Raw genomic sequence first — 20,127 nt, 5'->3', positions numbered from 1 at the left:
ACTGTCTCATAACCAGACTAAAACTGAAAATCCGAGGCTAAATATAGTCAAACGGGCGGAATGTTTCAAAGATGTTACTTACATCGGCAGACCAACTTGATCCCTGATACCGTCCTACCGCATTTCTCTTCTCTTTTATAAGCCCGTTTGTTTACTTTACACCCAAAAGGGTCAATAAGATTTTTCGCATAAGTCTGCAATTTTACAGAGCCCCATCGCAATATCTGAAAACCATACTTCCACCCTTTACTGTATTTGTTCCATTTCAATAGATAAACAATCGATTTATAAATAATCTCGAGAAATAAACTTTTCACGCTACCGCCTATGGATACACCAAATTCCCGGGAAAATTTTCGCTCTCATGGGTTCCTCGTTCGAATTGGGGTGATTTTATGTTGTTGACTGATAAAATGCTATCGGTATTTGCGAAGAATTATCACGGCGTTGAAATTTTTGATTTTCCATATATAAAAGCACGGTTTGGGGTTCGAGAGTATCGCCGTAAAAAGTCCATTATTTCTAAGGGATTTCTATACCCCGTTCACCCCATCTATCGAAATTCGACGGAAGACAATATACCCCTACCCGTACTTAGACCTCCGACTCGCGGCATAAAATGCTCCTGAAAAAGCCGTCGGGGTGTGCACCTTACGTGATTAACACGGGGTGCTGTGCACCCCGTGAATCGAAACCTGAAAATGCGAGACTTAATATAGTCAAACCGGCGGATTGTCCCATAACAAGATTATAACTTGATCGTGCTAGAGTTAAAATGGAGAAGCCAGCGGACTGTCTCATAACCAGACTAAAACTGAAAATCCGAGGCTAAATATAGTCAAACGGGCGGAATGTTTCAAAACAAGACTAAAACTTGGTCGCGCCTGATTTAATATAATCTAGAGCAAGAAAAACAGGCTAAGTTTAGAGCATTCGGAAGACTGTTAACCGACCTATAAAATTAGTAATAATAATGGACTTTACATTATTGCTTTTCGGCTTTTGCTTACATGTATTATCAGTCCCGAGTTTTTAGGACACCTAGCGAACACACGGACTGTTAAAAGATTGTACTGTGGAGCCCATGTGCTACTGGGGGCACTTCGATCCCCATTTGTTTCTCTTTCCAAACTTAAACGGACCACCGACAACTACATCCCCATTGTTCAACGATGTCCCGAAAACAAAAGGCTAGAGGAACGTCCAGAGCTTGTAGCCCTGAATACGAGGGGTCGGTCATTCATGAAATCCCGTACGCTACCCGTGAAATCCAACTTAAGAAATCCGAAATCAAGGCTGATTTCGAAATCAAATAAAAAATCCGAAATCACAAAATCAGTAAAGAAATCAAAAAATCACTAAAAAATCACAAAATCAAGAAAGAAATCACGAAATCAACAAAGAAATCACGAAATCAGAAGCGAAATCACAAAATAAGTAAAGAAATCATGATATCCATTACAAAATTCACGAAATCCAAAGAAATAACAAAATCCGACGAAATCACGGGGAAAATCTCAAAATCCGAGGAAATCACGCGAAAAACCTCAAAATCCAACGAAATAAAGTGAAATATCGCAAAATCCGTCGAAATCACGGTAAAAATAGCAAAATCCGACGGAATCACGGGGAAAATCTCAAAATCCGACGGAATCACGGGGAAAATCTCAAAATTCGACGAAATTTTATGGAATTCTGAAATCAAACAAAATGCAACGAAATCAAACCAAATCCGATGAAATCCGACGAAATCAAACGAAATCCGAAGAAATCAAGTTGGATTTCTAAATCACGTAACCCTTTTCCAAAACGTTTACAGATCCTTTAGTTTCAACTCTCGAGAAATCGAAGTTAAAAAGATATTTAAAAAGTGTTTTGCAATACACTTTTAAAATACGAATTGCGCTTCAAGCCGAGTCTTATGGTTTTACTAATTTACTTACCAGAATAGAGAAACAATGACGATGAACAATTTCGGCGAGTTTGTCGTTGGTTAGTTGACAATGAAGGTGGCAATAGCGCCACCGACATGCGTTTATAAAGGATACTTTTTGATTTAAATAACGGCGATAGGAAATATATATGACAAGATATTGCAGTCAAGTTTAAAGGGATATTGAACTAAGTACTTATTGACTTTTCTTAACTACTAATGAAAGTCTATATTTTAACACCCGCCATTTTAAAATTACAACGGAACTATAATTGAAACTAATTTAATCCTGCAAATGTTAAACTTCACAATTAAACATCATGTTCTTTCATAATATTTTGTAACGTCTCTAATAGTCTCTATCTGATTGAAAGGTTTTAATTATAAGTCTGCAAACTAAATAAAATAATCAAGGACTCGTAAAGCGTTTCAGAAACAAAATCTTAATTGCACGAACGTTTTAGAGGTTCTGAAAAATGCTGGCTATTAAAAGATGGGCATCCACATCGAACCCCGTTTATTTTCCCATCTGAATCGGACTACCGACTAAATCCCCATTGTTCAACAATGTCTCGAAAAGAAATGTTAGCGAGACGTCACGAGCCTATAGCTCTGAATGTTTTTAAAGCTATCGGCTTGTGAAGTTTTACAGGCAATTCAGTATTAATTCTCGAGACATCGAAGATAATTACATGGTTTTGGGCATATTCCTTTAAAATAAGAATTCCGCTTCAAGCCGAGTCTTATGGTTGTACTTACCAGCCTAGAGAAGCGATGACGATGAACAGTTTCTGCGAACGTTTGTCGTTGGTTAGATGACGAGGAACTTGTACAGTTGGCAATGGCTCCGCCGTCATAAGAATTTATAGGATCCTTTCTGATTTAAATAACGAGGTCAGTGTATATATTTGACAAGATGACAAGACAGTGCAGTTAAGTTTAAAGGGATATTGGGTTAAGTGCATATTCACTTGCCTTAACTATTAATGAAAGTGATCTCCAAGTCTAACTATATTTAGCACTGTCATCTTAAATTGGCTTTCTTCGGAACTATAAATGAATTAAATATAACCTGGGAAACACGTAATATCTCCTGACATCTTTTGTCGATAAAAAACTCGAAACTCTTTCACCATCACTTGAACGACTCTTGTAAGTCATGGTTTTTTTTGCAATCTTTAATAAGTTCCCTTGACCAATCAGACTCCAGTCCTAATCATTCTTGAAATTAAGTTTACTGAGAAACCAACACACTGGAGGGAGGTCGCCATCGTGGGTTATTTTCCTGTCGTCAAGAGGTAACGTCAGACGGAGCCCGAGTTCACTGCACGCAGATGACTCTCCGCTCCATTGGGTGGTCACCCTGGTGGAGCAGTGCAAAAGACCTTGTGGTTGCGGAGGGGGCCCGAGTTCGGTGTGCCGGTTAGGGAGTTCCTTGGGTTCGCCCTTGGTTCAGGCCTTTCCCTGCCGCGTTCCGCGAACGTTTTCCCCGTATGTTGCTCTTGGCAACTCTCTGGGGTTAACGGATACACGTCTGGACCGTATGGCACTGCTGTGCTCTGAGGGAAGTCCTCCGTCCCTTGAGCCTTCTGCTGCCTTAGTCCGTCCCTGTCAGCGACCACCTCCTGGCTGGGCTCACCGCTGACGGTGTCCCGCTTCAGTCACCTGCTCAAGGGGTTTTGTCGGGCCCGCTGGCCGAACCTGTGTGCCTTGACGGTGGGTTCCGCAGGTATCATTGGGAATATGATTAACGAAAATTGGGGGCCCCCCAGCTAGGTGCAGCGCCTAATCAAATGTTCTGACATGTCTCTAGTGGTGCTTCTTAGCGCCAGGAAAATAACCCAGGAATTCGGCTAGTAGGTGTTTACTACTCTTCTATAATTTACTAATTATAGGAATATTCTATTGAAATCATTAACACCCTGGTGCTTTAGTGGGCACCATTTGTCTCTTCCATGGCAACTCTGCACTGGACCAATAAGGTTATTTGAGTGTCCCCTACATTTGTAGTGAGCAACGTACCAACCCGACTCCTAGCACAACCACGAATGACGTTATCTTTAAGGCATTAACTTTCAACACATTATACTACTTGAACGGCATTATCTACAACAAAAATAAAAGCATGATTTTTACCAAGTGACAGTTTATTATATAGATGGATACATGAATTTACAAAGAGATAATACATATTATTATAATTAAGAAAATGCATAATTAATATTATTATATACTTCAATTTACACAGTGTAAGGGGCTTGCAGTATTATCCTACTATCATTTAGTGTTTTTCCCACTATAAAATAATTAGGGAGAAACATAATTGTTATTATAGTGTATTAAATTAACAAAATCAAAAGATTAATATTAAATATGAATAAATTTTATTTTGGATTTTTTTTTTCAAGAAAACGTTTTATTTAAATAATCGGTTAATCGGGAAAGGTCAAGATTAAATACAGGTTTCGGAAGGTAGAGAAAGGGTTTTTGGCTAATATGGTCTATTTCTACACCCGCATTGGTCACCAAAAGCGCAGTAGGTATAATCAAGCTCCTTGGGGCAAGGCATCCCTTTGCACTGATCACCTGCTGTGCATCTACAATAACAATTGATCCTCACCGGGTTTTTTTTAGTTCCTCTTTTTTTGGACGGTAATTAACTCTACGATATGGTTCTTCCTCTTCGCAATAAAACGTCGTGTCCTTCGGGCATTTCATTGTCTCTTTACATCTCTTCGACCCGTCCTTACAAACTGCATTAGCGTAAATCACAAACGAAACAAGTTGGGAAAGCCAAAAAATACTTCTCCGACTCTGGACGACTGACTTAAAAGTCGTAACACAGGAGTGGCCACTCTTTTGGTCTAAAGGGCCATTCGAACTACGTCGCGGGCCGAGAGTTTCAAATTTAAAATTAATAGCGCAGAATCTCTTAACCTAACCACTTTTTTCGATTAAATTTGATTGCACAAAGCGTGATAAACAGCTTCCTAAGTTGTTGAGACTTTAATAAGAAAAATCAGGGATTTTTATGGAAACAGCTTTCGAAATTTCTGAGACTTAAGTCCTCAAAATAAATAAATAAATAATAATAATAATAGATAAAGTTCTCAAGCCGGGAATTTAATTTTAAAGCGGGTTGGCGATGACTAACGGACACATGATCAAAAACGTCCAGATTAGTATATCTCTCCCTCACACACCTCACTATAGCTCAGGACCGATAAATCAAAAATGGCCCGAACCCCAACAATTTTAGGTACAAGCTGAAATTTGGCACACAGGTAGTATTTGACGTAACCAAAAATATATTAAAAGTCACCACCTCTAGGATACTTGCGTCGTCACCATTTTCTAAAATGGCTGTCAAAAGGTAAAAAAATCCAAAAATTTTAAAAATATATATTTTTAAAACGGAAGTTCCTAAAAATAAATTTCCAGAGGCAAATACAATTTATTAATGATTTTGACGTGTAAAAAATTAAATGAAGCTACAGATTCCATTTGCAAATTGGCATCGAAACTTCAATGCATGCGTGTTCGACGTTTCTTTGTATTCTTTGTATTAGGATTTTAGTTTGAATTGATTTATTGTGCCTATAAACCGTTTTTATTACTACACCGTTAGAGGCAGTGCGAGTTGGCTATAGCCTCCCGCATGTAGTGAACTTGGGTTCCGTCTGGCGTTGCCTCTTGGAACGAGATAAAAAACCTTCCCTTCCTGCGTTTGCTTCCCTGGAGGAATTTAATAATGGGTTTATTGCATAGCGTGGGAACAAACGGTTTTGTTAAGCACTAGAGAAGAAATATAAAGCCCGAAATTCAACGTTTATGCCTAGTTTTATTGCTATGTACTAGTTTCACCACTTTAGTGTCTCAGATCTATTTTTAAGAAATATTTTGCGACCGGTCACTTTCTCCGTGGCTTGCGACCCCGAAAGTTTGATTTGCTAACGGCCCCGGGGATTTTGCCAACCTACTAACTTGGCTAGTCCGCCCAGCTGCAATGGACTGCCTAATTTGTGGCTCAAGCTTGGATATCGGCGAAACAGTTTGCGTCACTCGAGGCTTAAGTACGATCATAGAAGCCAGCGTTAAAAGACAAGATGGACTCGACCAGAAGATAGCTAATTTGGAAAAAGTGACTTTACACAAAAATTGCTGAAAAGAATTTGTTTCTTCTGTACAAATTGGTCTGGGGGTTCACCTTCACCGCAATTATGGATCTAGACATGTCATAGATATTTCATCAAATCTTGGATTGTGCTCATCCTACAAAGAGGTTCTTCGATTTGAAAGGGCAGTGGTACGAAACCCTGGTTCCACAATAGTTGACGAAAATGCCTACTTGCAATTCGTATTTGACAACGCGGATTTTAACATTCGTACACTCGATGGACATGGTACTTTTCATTGCATGTTCGGGATCAAGTGTGTTACACCTTCAACTGCTGTCAGTGTTTCTACACCAGTACCAAGAATTCTGACAGAAACCACAGACATAATGTTGAACGAGGCAGAAAAGATAACTCCCATAGCCTACAAGCCCCCGAAAGTCAAAGGTCTAACGAAGATTGTAGCGAAAGCCCAATTCACTGATGAGGAACCAAGTGCAGAAGTTGTTACTTCTAAAACTCTACTTGATATTTTATGGGCTATCGGATCCACGCAGGAAGAAAATAACACTCCAGGCTGGAATGGATATATGCAAAAGTCGTTTTCAACAAATGAAACACCTTACAGGATATCGAAGGTCATTCCTGTACCATTCATTACGATGGATCCTAGCAATCCAACGACCATTTACACTGCTCTAATGTTTGCTGCTAAAGTAGCGCGAAGTCGTGGTCAAACGTGTTGTCTCGTCGCATTCGATCAGCCATTATACATGAAATTAGTAGAGATCGTTATGGCAGCGGAAAAAGAGAGCCCACTCTCCGTGATTATTCCACGACTGGGAGGATTTCATTTGCTGATGTCTTTCATGGGAGCTGTAGGAAACATCATGGCCGGTAGTGGCTTACTAGAACTATGGTCCATAATTTATTCCAAGTCTTCCGTGGAACGTATGCTTACAGGACACGCTTATGCTCGGGCCCTGCGAGCACACTACCTCCCCCAACTTGCACTCACATCGATCCTTTTAGAGGATATTGAAAATAGTGAAGATGAGCTTAAAGACGTTTGTGAACTATACAGATAGGTTCTTCAAAATGATGAGTTAGTTGTGAATGTTGAAAATTCAACCTCATTTTGCCACATTCAAGATCAGCTAGCGAACTTGATTACGGTGCTTAAAAGAAAAAGCGAAACGCCTATGCTCTGGCTTCAGTATTACGAACAAGTTTTATTGATGAGAATGTTTGTGCGAGCCGAAAGAACTGGAGATTGGGAGCTTCACCTTCATTCTGTACGTCAAATGCTACCCTTTTTTCATGCAGCAGCTCATTTACCATACGCCAAAGCTGCTCAAATATATCTTCAGCAGATGGAAAACCAAAAAGCCATCATGCCTTCTCCTGAATTTCAAAACTTCACTAGAGACGGTTTCTTCACTGTTCGGCGCTCGAATCGCTTTTGGAGTGGTGTTTGGACAGATATGACCATAGAGCAGGTTTTAATGCGATCCATGAAAGTCACGGGCGGCCTTACTCAAGGAAGAGGTTTAACAGAAAGTACATTAGCAACATGGGTACAGGCCATGCCAGCTTGTATTCAAATTACTGATGCGGTTGAGGATTTAAGTGGGGTTTCAAGTAACACCTCTGAGCAACACGTCGAGCTTCGTGACAGTAGACAGTCACGTGACAAAGCTGACACCAAAAGGCTTAAGAATTGGCTAAAAGATCACGATCCTTTCAAGCAGTCTAAAAATCTTGTGTCTTTATTCAGTGGAATGGTGGCTGATGAAACTATAAACTGCCATCATGCTAAGCAGGTTGGAATGAGAGCAATGACTTTCATGGTTGGAGTTAACTTTGCGGAGCTAAAGTTGAAACGCACCAACAAAGTAAAGACTTTAGCTTCTATGATGAATGGAGTTAAAATAAGGGACGAGATTAAGGATGTAAATTCTCAACTGCTTTTTAATAGAATTACGTGTGTGATTGACTCTAGTGATGAAATCAAAGATTATTTGACTTATGAGCTCGCTCCTCGAGCACCGTCTCTGTTTGGCGATGTTTCTTTGAGGAAAGGAAACAAGGCTTCTCTGGAAAAGCTTTTGTTGGATGTTGCGAATAAAGATTCTCCAGCAAGAAATGAAGGGACTCTTTACATAGTTGATGGTGGCCACCTACTGCATAAGGTGGTTTGGCCAAAGCCAGCCACATACAAGGATGTCCTTGACATATTCAAATCTTACTTGCTTTCTCACTACGGCTCCCAAGTTGTAGTAGTATTTGATGGTTATAGTAGCAGTAATTCTACCAAAGAAGTAGAACAGATGAGAAGAACTTCCAAAAATATTTCAGCAAACTTAGAAGTAAAAGAAACAACTTTTGTATCCACTACGCAAGCCGCTTTTTTAAGCAATTCGCACAATAATGGTCAATTAATAGTACTGTCGCGTGGAAAACTATCTAAATCAGGAATTAAAAGCTATCAAGCAGAAGCGGACGCTGATAGACTAATTGCCACAACTGCAATTACAGAAGCACAAACACTTAGTATTCCTATCACCGTTGCTGCAGAAGATACTGATGTGCTTGTACTTTTCATATCACTCGCTAGTACAGATTTGAGTGTTTTTCTTGAAGCCGGGATCTAAAAACACTTCCTCTACATTGGTGTAACTGCCTTGCCTTCAGAAACGATTGGGAGAACTTAAAGATCATATTCTTTTTGCTCACGCCGTAACTGGTTGTGATACCCCATCAGCACTTTATGGAAAGGGCAAGAAAGCTGCGATGAAACTTCTGGAAGTAAATGCAGAATTAAGAAATCTTATGTCTGTATTTAATCATGCTAGTCAGTCACACGAAGAAGTAGCAAAAGCCGGAGAAAGATTTTTGGTTACATTTTACGGCGGTAAAAAGTCAGACACGCTCGACCAGTGCCGATATTATATGTATAATCGGTTTGTGGCACGTCTATCAGTCAAATCAGCGTTCGAGTTGGCAAAATTACCCCCAACATGTGCGGCAGCAAGACAGCATTCCTACAGGGTGTACTTACAAGTACAGCAATGGTTAGGAATTGATTTAAATCCCGAAGAATGGGGTGGCAACGAAACTCAAATGGTGGTTTAAGACCAATTGTATCAACACTTCCACCAGCTCCAGATAATCTCTTAAAACTGGTAACTTGTGCGTGCAAAGTATCTTGCAAAAGGAAATGTGATGCAAAAAGGCGGGACTTGTGTGTTCAGCCATGTGCGCACACTGTCGGGGAAACAGTTGTGATAACGGTGATTCAATCACTTTAAATGAAGAGGATGAAGAGATGGTTTTAAAGTTTTTAGGTGGATTTGTTTTATTTTATATACTGTATATCGAAGCAAATTTTTAGTACTTAAAATTTTCTGTAAATCATTTTCACAAAATTTTACTTAAATGCCCATTAAACCTTATTTTGATATGCTTTATATAGCTGTAATGTATTTTAAACTCTAAACCGATGATAAGAGTAGTTGTAAGACTTTTTGTGAATTGCCAGCCATATTTCAAGATGGTGTCCTATATTTGTTTTTCGTTCATAATATTTTAGACGTCGAAATCATTAATAAATTTGCCTCTGGAAATTTATTTTCAGGTACTTCCGTTTTAAAAATAATTTTTTTTTTAATTTTTGGATTTTTTTCCTTTTTGGCGGCCATTTTAGAAAATGGCGACGACGCAAGCATCCTAGACTTGGGGACTTTTAATATATTTTTTGTTACGTCAAATACTACTTGTGTGCCAAATTTCAGCTTGTACCTAAAATTGTTGGGATTAAACTCTAAAGTGCCTGTACTACTAGGAGAAAGTTAGTTAAGCCTGCTTTTTCAATAATTGTAAATTTTAAATTCGAGTACAAAAACCTAATGTTTTGCCAAAATGAGTGATCATTAAACGAATTATGGTTATATATACTTACCGTTTGGATAGGCCATATAGCCATCATAGCAGTAGCTAAGCTTGCCCACTTGAACAGCATTTTGTATCTTGTGTAAAAGATTGAATAATTGTAAGTCTGCAAACTAAAACCAATAATCAAAAACAAAAAAATAATTGCCCAAACGCTCAAGAGGTATAAAACAATGTAGTCTATTTGAAGATTAAAATCCACTTCAATCCCCATTTATTTTTCTTTCCCAGCTTAATCGGACAACCGACTACTACATCCCCATTGTTCAACGATGTCTCGAAAAGAAAAGTTAGCGAAACATCACGAGCTTGTAGCCCTGATTTTCTTAAAAGCGATCGTATTGCGAAGTTTTAGAGACAATTCAGTAATAGCTCTCGAGACATTGAAGTTAAAAAGATATTTGCAAATATTTTTCCAACCCACTTTTAAGATATGAGTTCCCCTTACCCGTAAAGAGAAGCGATGACGATGAACAGTTTCGGCGAGAGTTTGTCGTTGGTCAGTTGACGAAGAACTTGTACAGTTGGCAATGGCTCTGCCGACATAAGAATTTATATGATACTTTTTGATTTAAATAACGAGGCCAGAGAATATATTTGACAAGATGACAAGACAGTGCAGTTAAATGTAAAGGGATATTGGATTAAGTACATATTCACTTGCCTGCCCTTAACTATTAATGAAAGTGATCTCTAAGTCTAACTATATTTAGCACAGTCATTTTAAATTGGCTTTCTTCGGAACAATAATTTAATTAAATTTAATCTTGGAAACTCCATACTTAAACACGTAATATCTCCTAAAATCTCTTGTCGATAAATAACTCGAAACTCTTTCACCATCACTTGAACGACTCTTGTAAGTATATGCCTTTGGCGTGAACTTCAATAACTATTAAGTGTAGACAGATCATAAAGAATTATTTGAAATATTATATTATTCTTCCATTATATTTTACGAGGTTGTTTTTGTAAAATAATTCGAATCTTTTTTGCGAATGCGACGACGTGGCACAAGTTTTAATGTCTAGAAGATTGAGTGCTTTTTGTCTGATCTGGGAGTGTCCAATATTGAGGCTGACCATCCAAAGGACAATTTAACATTGCGCATTATTCCGCGCGTACTTCGGTTATATCACTCAAGCGACCAAGCTCGGTTTGTCCTTAATTTCGACTAATAACTACATTTGTAGTGAGCCACGTACCAACCCGACTCGGACTCCTAGCACAACCACGAATGACGTCATCTTTAAGGCATTGTATTTCAATACATTATACTACTTGAATGGCATTGTTTACCAGAAAAAAATTTAAAGCATGATTTTTACCAAGTTACAGTTTATTACTTAGGAAGATACATGAATTTACAAAGATATAAACAATATTATTATAATTAAGAAAATGCATAATGCCCATTATTATATACATCAGTTTACGCAGTGCAAGGGGCTTGTAGTATTATTCTACTATCATTTAGTGTTTTTCCCACTATAAAATAATTGGCGAGAAACTTAATTGTTATTATAGTGCATCACATCAACTGAATCGAAATGTTTATATTAATTAGGAAATAACAACGGTTTTTTTTAAGTCATCGGTTAAGCGGTGAAGGTCAAGTTTAAATGTACATTTCGGTATTTAACGTTGTATATTATTCAGCCCGTACTTGATCATCGCAGATAAGGGTGGCACCGTACTTTGTGGTCATTGCACATGCATCGCTGGCCTTAACGAGTGTTGTACACATGTTGGGGCCCTTTTATTTATATTGAATATGCTGTGAGGTTTAGAGAAACCGTTGGTTGTACTGGCGTTAAAGCAAAATGGGTTGTACCCATTACAAAGACAGTTTCATACTATCCTGATTGGCAAGCTGACATTTCAACAGCAGAAACTAAAAAGAAACAGTTGAATGAAAGTCTTAAAGATGAAACGATACCACCAAAAAACTTAAAATCAGATATTCGAAAGCAAAAAGATGTACCTTCTATTACTGATGATGAATTTGAAGTTTGGTGCGCAGAAGTTTTTGAAGCCAGCCCAGAGAGTGGTCTTTTTAGTATATTACTTTCAAAGTGGATTTATCCCGAAGTGTTTAAATTCAAAATATCCTCCAGTGTTGTCTGAGTTATTTGAGGAAGAAAAATTGAACTTTGCATTTAATGATCTTCTCGCTTACTGCCAAACTATAAATTTTGACTTTTCACAAGATCAAGTGAATGTAGCAGAGAAAGATACAAAGCTTCAGTCAAAGAACAAGCTATGGCAGCAGCTCAGGGCCGGTAGAATAACTGCTTCAACGTTCAAGAATGCTGTAAGTACAGATCCTGCAATGCCTTCCATATCGCTTGTCAACTTAATTTGTTACCCTAACTCTCACAATTTTCGAACTGAAGCTACAAAATGGGGATCAAATATGGAAAACACTGCTAGAATTAATTACAAAGATTATATGATGGGTAAACAGCAGAACTTTAGAGCTACAAATTCAGGATTATGATTAAAGAGCGCCTATCCCTTTCTGGGAGCTTTCTCTGATGGTTTGCTGGATTGCACCTGCTGTGGTAAAGGGATACTGGAAATAAAATGCCCCTTTACTATGAAAGACAAATCTGCACATGAGGAACATAGAAATTCCTGTCTAAGAAACAGCGAGTCTGGTTACGTTCTAGATAAAAAGCACTCTTACTACTATCAAATACAAGTTCAGCTATTTGTAACAGAGTCGCGTTATGATGACTTTTGCATTTGGACCAATGTAGATATGCATGTATAACGAATTAAACCTGATATGAAGTTTTGGAAGAAGAATGTAGAAAAAAATATTTAGGTGTGCAATTTTACCTGAACTTGTTGGAAAATTGTATAGTAAAGGAGTGGATGAACCTACACTAGACAAGGATAAGCCACATGTGATAACGCTAAAGCTACTGCAGATGATAACGCCAAAGCTACTGCAGATGATAACGCCAAAGCTACTGCAGATGAAAACGCCAAAGCTACTGCAGATGTTAACGCCAAAGCTACTGCAGATGTTAACGCCAAAGCCACTGCAGATGATAACGCCAAAGCCACTGCAGATGATAACGCCAAAGCTACTGCAGATGATAACGCCAAAGCTACTGCAGATGATAACGCCAAAGCTACTGCAGATGATAACGCCAAAGCTACTGCAGATGATAACGCCAAAGCTACTGCAGATGATAACGCCAAAGCTACTGCAGATGATAACGCCAAAGCTACTGCAGATGATAACGCTAAATTTACTGCAGATGAAAACGCCAAAGCTACTGCAGATGATAACGCTAAAGCTACTGCAGATGATAACGCTAAATTTACTGCAGATGAAAACGCCAAAGCTACTGCAGATGAAAACGCCAAAGCTACTGCAGATGAAAACGCCAAAACTACTGCAGATGATAACGCCAAAGCTACTGCAGATGATAACGCCAAAGCTACTGCAGAGAATATATCGCCAAAGCTACTTGTGATAATAAAGTAAAAGCTAATTGTGATGTTAGTGTCAAAGCTACATGTGATTATATCGACATAGTTACTGGTGATGATAAGGGAACAAGAGATGAAAATGGTATTCCCGACTTGTGCATTCCATCGACCACAAAACCCAGCTTACTACTATCAAATACAAGTTCAGCTATTTGTAACAGAGTCGCGTTATGATGACTTTTGCATTTGGACCAATGTAGATATGCATGTATAACGAATTAAACCTGATATGGAGTTTTGGAAGAAGAATGTAGAAAAAGCTAAAAAAATATTTAGGTGTGCAATTTTACCTGAACTTGTTGGAAAATTGTATAGTAAAGGAGTGGATGAACCTACACTAGACAAGGATAAGCCACATGTGATAACGCTAAAGCTACTGCAGATGATAACGCCAAAGCTACTGCAGATGATAACGCCAAAGCTACTGCAGATGAAAACGCCAAAGCTTTTGCAGATGTTAACGCCAAAGCCACTGCAGATGATAACGCCAAAGCCACTGCAGATGATAACGCCAAAGCCACTGCAGATGATAACGCCAAAGCCACTGCAGATGATAACGCCAAAGCTACTGCAGATGATAACGCCAAAGCTACTGCAGATGATAACGCCAAAGCTACTGCAGATGATAACGCCAAAGCTACTGCAGATGATAACGCTAAATTTACTGCAGATGAAAACGCCAAAGCTACTGCAGATGAAAACGCCAAAGCTACTGCAGATGAAAACGCCAAAACTACTGCAGATGATAACGCCAAAGCTACTGCAGATGATAACGTCAAAGCTACTGCAGATGATAACGCCAAAGCTACTGCAGATGATAACGCTAAATTTACTGCAGATGAAAACGCCAAAGCTACTGCAGATGAAAACGCCAAAGCTACTGCAGATGAAAACGCCAAAACTACTGCAGATGATAACGCCAAAGCTACTGCAGATGATAACGCCAAAGCTACTGCAGATGATAACGCCAAAGCTACTGCAGAGAATATATCGCCAAAGCTACTTGTGATAATAAAGTAAAAGCTAATTGTGATGTTAGTGTCAAAGCTACATGTGATTATATCGACATAGTTACTGGTGATGATAAGGGAACAAGAGATGAAAATAGTATTCCCGACTTGTGCATTCCATCGACCACAAAACCCAGCTTTTCTGGTACTAAAATGGTAGTCTCTTCAATTACAAATAGAAAGTCAAAGAAAAAAGTACAAACTTGGTGCTACTGCAAGGGGCCAGACGAAGGATCAATGATTGGGTGTGATGGGGAAAACTGTCGCTTCCAGTGGTTTCATATTGATTGCCTTAAAATTGACAAAATACCACGAGGCAAATGGTATTGCCCAGACTGCGTAAAATTGAACAGAGTTAACAAAAAGAGAAAAGGGAAAAATAAATGAAATCTAGTTCCTACTTTTAAAAAAATTATATTTTGAATTAAAAAAATCTTGTTTTTACCTCTCCGATTGACGTATGTCACGGAGAGGTTCTGTAACGATCGTGTGTGTCTGTCTGTGTGGGTGTGTGTGTGTGTATGTTGTAGATCAGAAATCAAGCCAGGGGCCCTCTTATTATTGCGCCGTTTACGGTTGGCATGGAAACTATACTGACGGGAACGAGACTAGACCTAAGACGTCCGGGAGTTTCGCGCCTTTTAATGGCGCGTGCGAAAAAAGCATTTCTCTCAGTGATATAGGCTACGTTCAGTAACTGGAAATCGGAAAAAGCCGTTACCGCTACCGATGTGATTTTATCCGAGCGCTACGTCAGAGTGACGTCAGACGTCACTGAACGTTTTTCCTCTCTCTGTTGCGTTTGATGATAGTTTCCATGATGGCGTCTGCTACTGATCTTGGATTGAGTCGAAAACGAAAACTTAACTGTTATTTTTGTTATTAAACGAACTATCTAACGACGATGAAACGGAATTAACTTTAATTCCAGTTGATTTGAAAAGATCTAAAAAGAAAAATGTGTTATTGTTTCGCTAGTGGCTTTGGACTGGATTGTTCGCCATGGCGAACTTCAATTAATGACGTCATAAATACGATTCGCATCGAAAAAACCTGCTCTTCCAGCCGCTACGATCGGTGTCCCATCGATGCGTAGCGTGACGTAGAAAACGGAAGTGCGAAAAACCGTACAGTAAAAAAATCGGTCTCCGATGCGCGCAGCGCTGCGTACGCTAGCAGTTACTGAACGTAGCCATAGACAACTTCTTGTTAGCGCCCAAACCCCCTTACGAATAGATGGCGCCAGAGTCCTGCCAATACTCGATCAATAACCCTATTCCCTCGCCTCTCACACGCTTAGGTAGGAAAGAGGAGGAATACGGTCTCTTAACGCGCGGCTCTCGTAGAGAGAGGACGGTAGTATTAACGCTATGTAACGTACCTGATTTACTTTGTTTTATTTCATTGATGAAACTCTTTTATTACACTAATGATCCTGACTAATCAATACACGACTCTTACATTCTGAAATTGCAGGGTTAATTGAAACCATTGTTGGAGATGTATGGTTGTTCTGAGACCATTAAACACAGATGGACTTTAATGATTGGAGACCAATATTGAAACTATTACGACTCAAACCATAGCCATAATATGATCTATGAGTCGAAAGGTTTCAGGACTTGACCGCTAGGCGCGACGACAGGCGATGCCTTTAGAAGAAGGGTTTTTTTAGCTTATCATTCATATTCATGTTTAATGAATATAGGGGTTAAGATGACGGTATGTAGACAAGAAGCACATTAATAGAGAGCTTACTGTTGGGGGAGAGCTATGATTTTAACGACCATATTGGTGGGTTGAATGGAGGAGGAAAGCCGAAATTCACCACTAATATGGCCGCCAGAACTGTGGTAAGACTTACAAAGCTGTGACGTATTACTCAGCTAACTAAAAACTCTCTATTAGATAAAGATTGAAGGTTACCAGTCCTGCACCAAAGTATAGTCCTTGTTGTTTGTGAAGCAATATCTCTATTTGCAAAAAAAGGTGCTCAACACGACAAATTATTTTACCCTCGACTGTTGAAAAGGCTTGTTTAGGAACTGTTAGCCGCATTTTAACAAGAACTTTAGTTTAAATTAATAAATATTAACTCTAATAATACCCTACTTCATTTAAATTAACTACTAAACCAATACCTAAATGAACCTTAGATGCCAGTAGCTTGTTTCTCTAACCACACAAATGATGGGTTTTGGCATTTTTTAAAAACATTTTTTTTGTGGTAGATTCCATTTTTATTTTAACTATCATTACAATATTCTTACTGAACGATCTACATCTATTTCAACTAATTTTAAGCAATTAAACTAAATATTCCGAATTTAGCGTTAATTTCCGTTAATAAGGCTATGGAAACGACTGAAGTAATTTAATCTTTCAAAGTCCTTATCAGCTTGCAAAATTTCACTTCATTGTGTAATAACATCAGCCGAGATTAATAACGCGGTGAAACTTACCTTAAAACTGATTAAAATAAGATAAGACTATAAAACGCAGAGCTTGGTTTTATCATAGTGAGATTTCAACGGCATAATCCAATTAAAACAAGACGGCCCAAGGGCTCGTAATAGTAGCCATATCGTACGAGTGAATAGCCCCTCAATACCCTACCCTAATGAGTGGATAACCCCTCTATACCTTACCCTAATGAGTGAACAGCGCTATCTTTTTCAATGCTTAAATGATTTACCGTGCATAAAATCAGAGTGAAAAGCCCCTCGATTCAGTACTTTAAACAGTGATTAAATTATAACCGTATAAATTTACTTATGCTGTAATTCTAATATTCCGGCGAATCGAAGAACAGATAGTTTTTAGTGATAATCCCCTCGATGAGTTTACAACATAGACTTATGCCGATGCAAACTTATCGCATCTTATAAATTTCTAACAAGGACTTATGCCCAGAAACTTTTGAAAGAGAAAGTTTAGTTATAGTGATTACGCATTTTAGTGATTATCCCCTCGAATTACCTTTAGCAATGCTAAAATGATCAAACGCATAACGCTCATTTAACACTATGTTAGCTCTATCTAAACCCACATTTGAATTAACCGCCAAAACGTTCTAGTCAAACATAACATAAATGACGATAGCTACCGAACGAGAACGAAACGGGGAAAATCGTTATCTATTTAATTATCACATACATAAAAAGAAAATAAATATAAAAACCCCAAACATACAAATTCATAAGTATCCGACCCCACAGATAAAAATTCAAAAGTATCCGACCCCACAGATTAAGAGGTACCCCACCCCACATCACCCCGACATTTTAGAGATAAGAATAAATAATAAAAAACTCGGAGTTTCTATCAAGTCTCTATGGTTCAGTTGGTAGAATATCTGCCCATTGCTCCAGCGACCCGGGTTCGATTCCCGGATCTGACCTGAAAAAATTTTAATTTAAATTAAATCTCTAACCGAGCCCAGTAACCCCTATGGGTGGGTCGTGATAATATAAAGTTCCTTTTAAGCTAAAATCTGACGATAACGAAGCGAAAACTCCGGCCACAACTACAACAACTACTACTACTACTACTACTATTACGGCTCGGGTCAAACTAAGAGCCTATCGTATACTACGATATGGCTAAAAAGAGTTTCAACGAGAAATTTCTTGTTACTAAGGCAAAATAAAAGAATTGTCTTTGAGATTTGAAAAAGAATTAAGACTCAAGATGCTAGCAATTCACAAGAAAAGCAAAAGAACGCAAACTTCAGTGTTACACTTATTGTTGTCATGTTTCTTATAATAATAAAAATATTGCAATAAATATAGTATTAATCATTATGGTATACTTAGGGTTCGAAAATTACGGTAATTTTGGAAAATGGTAAATTACGCCGTAATTTACCGCGTAAATTACCGTTCATGGTAATTTACGAAAATTCGAAAATTAATTATATTGATAGTTTTTAAGCTAAATAATGAAAAATATCACTTGAACACAGCTATTCTTTTTATAGCATAGTATCTTACATTATTTAAACACCGAGTTTTGATGTTTGCAGCTGTTTGCAGCTCAAAATACTTTTGAACAGCAACATCCACTTTCTTCTTCTTACCAATTTTGCGAATTATTGCTATTTCACGTTTTTAGAACCAAATTCTAGAGGAGGGCCGATACCAGTTTAAACCGACACCGATATATCGGTTTAGTCAAATTTCGTTGCCGATATTGGTATCGGTATGGGCCCGTCTCTAGAAATTTCTAACAACTACAGCTTTCCAGCTGAAGCATCGAACTTGACAACAAGAATAGACGAGAAAATCAAATTTCATTTCCTTAATCAAATTTTTCCCACTCTTGCCGTTCGACCTTTTATGACTAACTCATGTCTCATGGGAAGAAATAAGTGTGCATGCACGGGTAGAGCAAAATATGGAGCTTTTAGACCATTTTCCAAGTGAAGGAAATGAAAATTCGGTGGTAAATTACCATCGTGGTAATTTACCAGCGTAAATTACCACGGTAATTACCAGGGTAATTACCGTTTTCGTAATTTACCCGAGAAAACCGTAAATTACAGTTACCCTGGTAAATTACCGTGTAAATTACCATGGTAATTTACCGATTTAGAACCCTAGGTATACTCCTATTGGATAGAATCCAGTTGGACTGAATTCAGATTTCTACAATTGTAGCCAAATTTAAAACAATTTATAGCCCAAAGAGCGATTTTCTGCTGAATGGGAATATTATATGGAAGAGCTTTCGACTGAATGGATGGGTTTACACATACATAATCATAGCGTTTTCCTTCAATTGCCGAGATCCAGTAGCGCAATGGATGAAGTGATTTGGATGATCGAAGAAGTTAAGCAGCATCGAGCGCCGTCAGTACTTGGGAGGGAGATCTCTTAAAGGTAAGGTTAGGTTAGGGTTAGACAATTTCCTAAAATTAAAGCTTTTTTCTGAAATTTATTGAGGAATGTTATTGGTGAACATATTATTTGCTGCAATATCAAGAAGGTTAATAAGAAAATGAATTTTACTTTTGGGTTAGGTTAGGTTTGGTTTGGTTAGGTTAGGTTTGGTTTGGTTAGGTAAGGTTAGGTCAGGTAAGGTTAGCTTAGGTCAGGTAAGGTTAGCTTAGGTCAGGTAAGGTTAGCTCAGCTCAGGTTAGGTTAGGTTAGGTTAGGTAAGGTTAAATTAGGTAAGGTAAGGTAAGGTAAGGTTAGATTAGGTCAGGTTAGGTTAGGTTAGGTTAGGTTAGGTTAGGTTAGGTAAGGTTAGATTAGGTAAGGTAAGGTAAGGTAAGGTTAGATTAGGTCAGGTTAGGTTAGGTAAGGTTAGATTAGGTCAGGTTAGGTTAGGTCAGGTTAGGTTAGGTTAGGTTAGGTTAGGTTAGGTTAGGTTAGGTTAGGTTAGGTTAGGTTAGGTAAGGTTAGGTTAGGTTAGGTTAGGTTAGGTTAGGTTAGGTTAGGTTTGGTTAGGTTAGGTTAGGTTAGGTTAGGTTAGGTTAGGTTTGGTTAGGTTAGACAATTTCCAACAATAAAAATTGTTTACTGAAATTTATTGAAGAATGTTATTGGTGAACATAAATATTATTTGCTGCAATAAGAAAATCAATAGAAAAATAGGAATGAAAGGAAAA

This window comes from Phalangium opilio, unplaced genomic scaffold (assembly GCF_054372755.1).
Source record: "Phalangium opilio isolate 3A_F unplaced genomic scaffold, DU_Popi_V2 ptg000013l_1, whole genome shotgun sequence".
Lineage (NCBI taxonomy): Eukaryota > Metazoa > Arthropoda > Arachnida > Opiliones > Phalangiidae > Phalangium > Phalangium opilio.
Note: the sequence above shows the minus strand (reverse complement) of the source record.